The following is a 6,064-nucleotide window of genomic DNA, read 5'->3' on the forward strand; positions in this document are numbered from 1 at the left end:
GACGGTCCCTCTCCCCCCTCCTATACAGGCCCAGAGAAGACATAATTCCTCTGGTGGGTGCGTATGCCTGTGCAGTGAATGCAGGGAAGCTAATCCCCCATGTTTGGTGACACAAAAAAAAAAGTTTCAAACTGAAACGGGCAGATTTTACCTTTTTACTCAGCCCTAGCCTGCCAATTTTTCTCCCGGGCTCCGGAAGGGGTGGATTTCTTCACCCTCCTGAACGTGCATTTTTTCGCGCGGGTCCCGTTGTGAAGCTTGTGGGGAGTCGGCGCCGCGGCTCTCCCGCTCTCTCTGCTCTCTCCCGCTCTCTCTGCTCTCTCCCGCTCTCTCTGCTCCCGATGTATTCCCAGGGGTGAGGGGCCCTTGCAGCAGCCGATTTCTATGCCAAAAAATAGGCTCTGCCGCGCTCCAACGGCTCGAGGAGCAGTCAGTCATCTCGGAGGCAGAGGCCTGCTCCGCCCCCTCTTGGGGCAGGAACGGTGGCCATCTTGCCTGGCTCAGGTCCCGATCTTCAGGGCTCAGAGGGAGGACATCTCCCTCCGCTTTCCCCACCTTCTCTGAGCCCTCAAAGATCTCGTTTTGCACAGCCTGACTTAGCTCCTCCCTCAGCATTGCCTCAGGACTCAGCTCCTACCGTGGGATGGGGTCCCTTAAAGCGGCAGCACCCATTTTCTTCCCAGTTTGTATTGCTGCTCCACGGCATATTTGGAAGCTGAGGCTGACTGGGAAATGCAGTCTCCTCCTCCGGCTCAGGGAAGTGTTGGAATGCGACTTCCTCATCCAGTTCCTAACGGGGGCTTCCCAGCTCCCACCACGTCTCCGGATCCTGGACCCCTCTTCAGTGGATATGAGCGATGATGTGGATAGAGCCGCTCCGGTGGAGGGCGATGATCCGCAGGTGCTCTGCTTGTCCCGCAAGGAGGAACTGGATCCATTAATTCCGCATGTGCTGCAAGAACTAGATATTCCGGCTCCTGAGCCAGTGACGGATTCTTCCTCTGTGGATCCCGTTTTATCAGGCTTGCGATCTCCTCCTCAAACCTTTCCTTTTCATCCGAAACTTTTTCAGATTATGTCCCGGGAATGGGATGCTCCAGAAGCCTCTTTGCGAGTTAGCAGAGCTATGGAAAAACTTTACCCGCTGCCAGGTGAGTCCTTGGAAATTCTCAAGATTCCTAAGGTAGACTCGGCCGTCACAGCCATAGCTAAGCACACGATTCCGGTAACGGGAGGGGCAGCTCTCAAGGATCTTCAGGATAGGAAACTAGAAGTTTTACTCAAGCGAATATTTGAGATTTCAGCGCTTGGAGTGAGGGCAGCCTTCTGTAGCAGCCTTATGCAGAGAGCTACCCTCTGCTGGGTTCAGCAATTGCTCCCAACTCAGGAGCTTCCTCCAGGGGAGGCTGAACAAGTGAACCACATGGAATCGGTGTGGCTGATGCTTTGTACAATCTTCTTCATATCTCGGCTCGTACTATGTCTTCGGCAGTTTCAGCAAGAAGACTTTTGTGGCTCCGTAACTGGCTGAAGTTTCTTCTAAGTCTCAGCTGGGGTCCTTCCTTTTCAAAGGGAAGCTGTTGTTTGGGGACTAGCTGGAACAACTGGTTAAAAACTTGGGAGACAACAAGGTTTACAAGCTGCCTGAAGACAAGCCCAGACCTTCTCATACTTTTAACACGTTCCGAGGTCGTTTTCGGGGTCAGCGATGTTTATGTACAGGTAGGGGCTCCTCCTTTGCTCCTCGACAGACGTCGGCGAGGTCTCAGGCCTGGGCACATTCCTTTCGAGGTAAGCAGCCCCAGCGTGACAGAACCTCTCACGGTTTCGCCTCCAGCAAAGCTCCCCAATGAAGGTGCGCCGGCCCATTCCTCTGTTCCGGAGATCAGGGGACGACTCTCCCTGTTTCGCGAAGAGTGGGTCAAGGTCATGTTGGACCAGTGGGTTCTCGATATAAATCGCGATTACGCTTTGGAATTTGCTCGCCCTCTTTGGGATCTCTTTCTAGTGTCACCCTGCGTTTCTCAGACGAAACGGCAGGTGGTTCTTCAAACTCTGTCTCAATTAAAGACCCTGGAGGCGATTCTCTCAGTGCCACCGGCCGAGCGTCGGACCAGTCGGTATTCCATTTACTTCGTAGTCCCCAAGAAGGGAGCGCTCATTCCGACCAATTTTGGATTTAAAGAAGGTCAACAAAGCGTTGCGAGTACCTCTGTTTCGGATGGAGACATTGAGGTCCGTCATTGCGGCCTTCCACAAAGGTGAATTTTTGGCTTCTTTGGATCTAACGGAAGCTTTCCTTCACAGAACACCATCAGAGGTTTCTGTGGTTCATGATCTTGGGGGAACATTATCAGTTTCACGCTCTACCATTCGGGCTGGCGACGGCTCCACGAGTCTTCACCAAGGTAATGGTGGTAGTGGCAGCGTGCCTTCGGCACGTTATTTTTCCCTAATGCAACACCTTGCAAAAAGGCTTGCAAAAAGGCTCTCTAAAAACCCCTCCAATCAAAATATCTTCTAACAAAAGAGCCTTCTCCACAGCGGGCCCTAAACATTGGAACTCTCTCCCTTCAGACCTTAGGCTTGAACAATGCCCTATCACATTCAAAAAAAGACTCAAAACCTGGCTTTTCACCCAAGCCTACACATGAGTTGGATTTTATTAACTTTCTCCCTACCGGGACAATTTCATTATGTCTCCCACTGCACAATATTCCTAGAATTAATTTTACAAGTTCTCCCTGCCAATGATAGACCACTTGTTACATGTTTGATCCTAACTCGAGTTTATAAGATCTCTGTTACTTAAAATGATGTATTTCATAATGTGTTATTTAATTTAATTATTACCAAGTTCCTCATTTCCTTGTTCTCTGTAAGACATACGTGTTAAGTCATTTCAATGTTATATGTAAACCGAAGTGATTAGTAACATTGTTACCAGAACCTCGGTATATAAAAATGTTAAATAAAAATAAATAAATAAGCAGGATGGTAATCCTCCATATGGGTGAGTACTGAGCTGAGGATGTCCGAACATGCACCAAATGTACCCAAAGGCGTGCAACAGGCACAACAACTGGGGTGGAATTTGGTAGAGGGCATCCTGAACCCCACCGGGCAGGCGGAAGGATGTTGGTACATCACGTTTTAAATAGGTTACGAAGGCAGACTGGCCAAAGATGGAATCTTGTCTTCCGGCTTTGTCCAAGCAATAGTGGGCTGCAAAGGTGTGGAGAGAACTCCAGGTGGCAGCCCTGCAAATGTCAGGGAGCGGCACCGATCGTAGGTGTGCTACTGAAGTCGCCATGGCCCTCACAGAGTGTGCTTTAACACAGTCTTGGAAAGGAATGCCCGCTTGCTATTAGCAAAAGGATATGCAGTCCGCCAACCAGGAGGAGAGAGTCTGCTTACCCACAGGCTTCCCTAACTTGTTAGGGTGGAAAGAGACAGTTGAGTGCTTTCCCTGTGGGCAGCTGTACGGTCTAGGTAGAACGCTAGAGCCTGTTTACAGTCAAGGGTATGCAGAGCCTGTTCCCCTGGATTGGAGTGGGGCCTGGGAAAAAAGGTAGGCAGTATAATGGATTGATTAATGTGAAACTCCGATACTACCTTAGGCAAGAACTTAGGGTGAGTGCAGAGTACCGCCCGGTCCTGCAGAAGTTTAGTGTAAGGCAGATAGGTAACTAGGGCCTGTAGTTCACTAACTCTGCGAGCTGAAGTGATTGCCAGAAGGAAAATCACTTTCCATGTGAGATAGCGAAGATCACAGGAGTGAAGAGGCTCGAATGGTGATTTCATGAGCCGACCCAAAACCAGGTTGAGGTCCCAAGAAGGGGCCGGAGGACGCAGTGGATGCTTGAGGTGAAGCAAGCCTTTCAGAAAACGCGTTACAAGGGGCTGTACTGAAATAGGAATGTCCCCGATACCTTTATGGAAGGCGGCTACCGCACTGACATGCATTCTGATGGAAGAAGTCTTTAGACCTGACTCTGATTAATGCCAGAGATAGTCTAAAAACTTCGTGATTGGACAGGAAAAGGGGTCAAGGGACTGAGAAGAGCACCATGACGTGAACCTGTTCCATTTGTAAGAGTAAGCTTTTCTCGTGGAAGGCTTCTGTGAAGCAATCAAGACACGGGAAACTGGTTCAGAAAAGTTAAGTGGTTGAAGGATTAACTCTTCAACATCCATGCCGTCAGGGACAAGGCGTGGAGATTGGGATGGCGGAGGCACCTGTCGTTTTGAGTGATCAGAAGCGGGTCCTTTCCCAAGGGAATGTGCCTGCGAATGGAGAGATCCTGCAGTATTGGAAACCACACTTGGCATGGCCAGTGAGGTGCTATCAGGATCATGGTTCCCTTGTCCTGACGTAACTTCACTAGAGTCTTAGAGAGTAGAGGAAGTGGAGGGAATGCGTAGAGTAGACCGGATGCCCATGAGAGGGAGAATGCGTCTCTGGGCTGAAAGTGTTTGCTGCGAATGAGAGAGCAGAAGTTCTCTACTTTGCGGTTTTGAGGAGACGCAAAGAGGTCTATCTGAGGATATCCCCATTGTTGGAAGATGGAGTTCGCTACCGAGGGGTTGAGAGACCATCGTGCGGTTGAAAGTTGCAACTCAGCTTGTCTGCCAACACATTGTCCATTCCCGGCAAGTAGGTGGCCCTGAGGTACATCGAATGGGAGAGAGCTTCCGCCCAAATCTGTGCAGCTTCCTGACACAGAAGGAAGGAGCCCGTGCCTCCCTGTTTGCTGATGTACCACATGGCCACCTGGTTGTCCGTCTGGATCAGGATAACTTGATTTGAGAGGTAATCCTGAAATGCCCTGAGAGCATATCTGATTGCTCGAAGCTCCAGGAAATTTATTTGGTGTTTGGCTTCCTCTGGAGACCAAGGTCCTTGTGTCTGCAGATCGGCCACAGGGGCTCCCTATCTGAGGTTGGAAGCATTGGTGGTGAGAATTAACTAAGGGTTTGGAGCCTGAAAGGGCAAGCCGTGGAGGAGATTGATCTGATTTTTCCACCAGGCTAGAGACTGACGGAGTGAGTCAGTTACGTGGACAATGGTCGACAGGGGCTGAATGATTTGAGTCCATTGAGACTGTAGAGTCCACTGCATGACTCTCATGGCCAAACGGGCCATTGGTGTGACCTAAACTGAGGACGCCATGTGTCCCAGGGGGATGAGAAAGTGACGAGCAGTCACGGATTGCCGAGACTGCAGCTGGTGTGCAAGAGACACGAGAGTGAGAGCTTGCTGTCGAGGCAGGAAAGCCTTTGCCTGCAAGGTGTCCAAGTCTGCCCCAATGAACGACAAGGTTTGAGATGGGACTAAGTAGGATTTTTTGTAGTTGATGAGAAATCCTAATGAAATTAGAGTGTGTAAAGTTAGATTGAGGGACGACAGAGCAGCTTGCTGAGTGGGAGCCCTGATTAACCAGTCGTCTAGATAGGGGTAGACGTGAACACCTTGGGTCCTGAGGAAGGCTGCAACTACTATGAGGCATTTTGTGAAGACTCGTGGCGCAGACGCTAGGCCGAATGGATGCACTCGGTATTGATAGTGCTTGGAGCCTACTAGAAACCTCAGGTATTTGCAATGAGATGGAGTTACCGCAATATGAGTGTATGCGTCCTGGAGGTCCAGAGAACAGAGCCAGTCTCCTCTTTGTAGAAGAGGAAGAAGCGAGCCTAAGGTTACCATCTTGAACTTCTCTCGCTGGAGGTACTTGTTGAGGGCCCGTAGGTCCAGAATAGGACGAACGCCTCATGATTTTTTGGGGATTAGAAAGTGCCGGGAATAGAACCCTAGGCCATGCTGAGAGTATGGTACGGGTTCTATTGCCTTGGACTGGAGAAGGAGGGAGACCTCTTGATCCAGAAGGATGGAGTGATCAGATGTTCTCCACATCGGTAGAGGTGGGGAAGTCCGGTGGCACGGAGAGAAAGTTCAGATGGTAACCCTGAGCAATTATCGCCAGTACCCATTGGTCTGAGGTGATTGAGTGCCATATATTGTGGAAGTGACACAATCGACCTCCCACTGGTATGTGAGGCAGTG

Source organism: Rhinatrema bivittatum, chromosome 4, assembly GCF_901001135.1.
Source record: "Rhinatrema bivittatum chromosome 4, aRhiBiv1.1, whole genome shotgun sequence".
Taxonomy (NCBI): Eukaryota; Metazoa; Chordata; class Amphibia; order Gymnophiona; family Rhinatrematidae; genus Rhinatrema; species Rhinatrema bivittatum.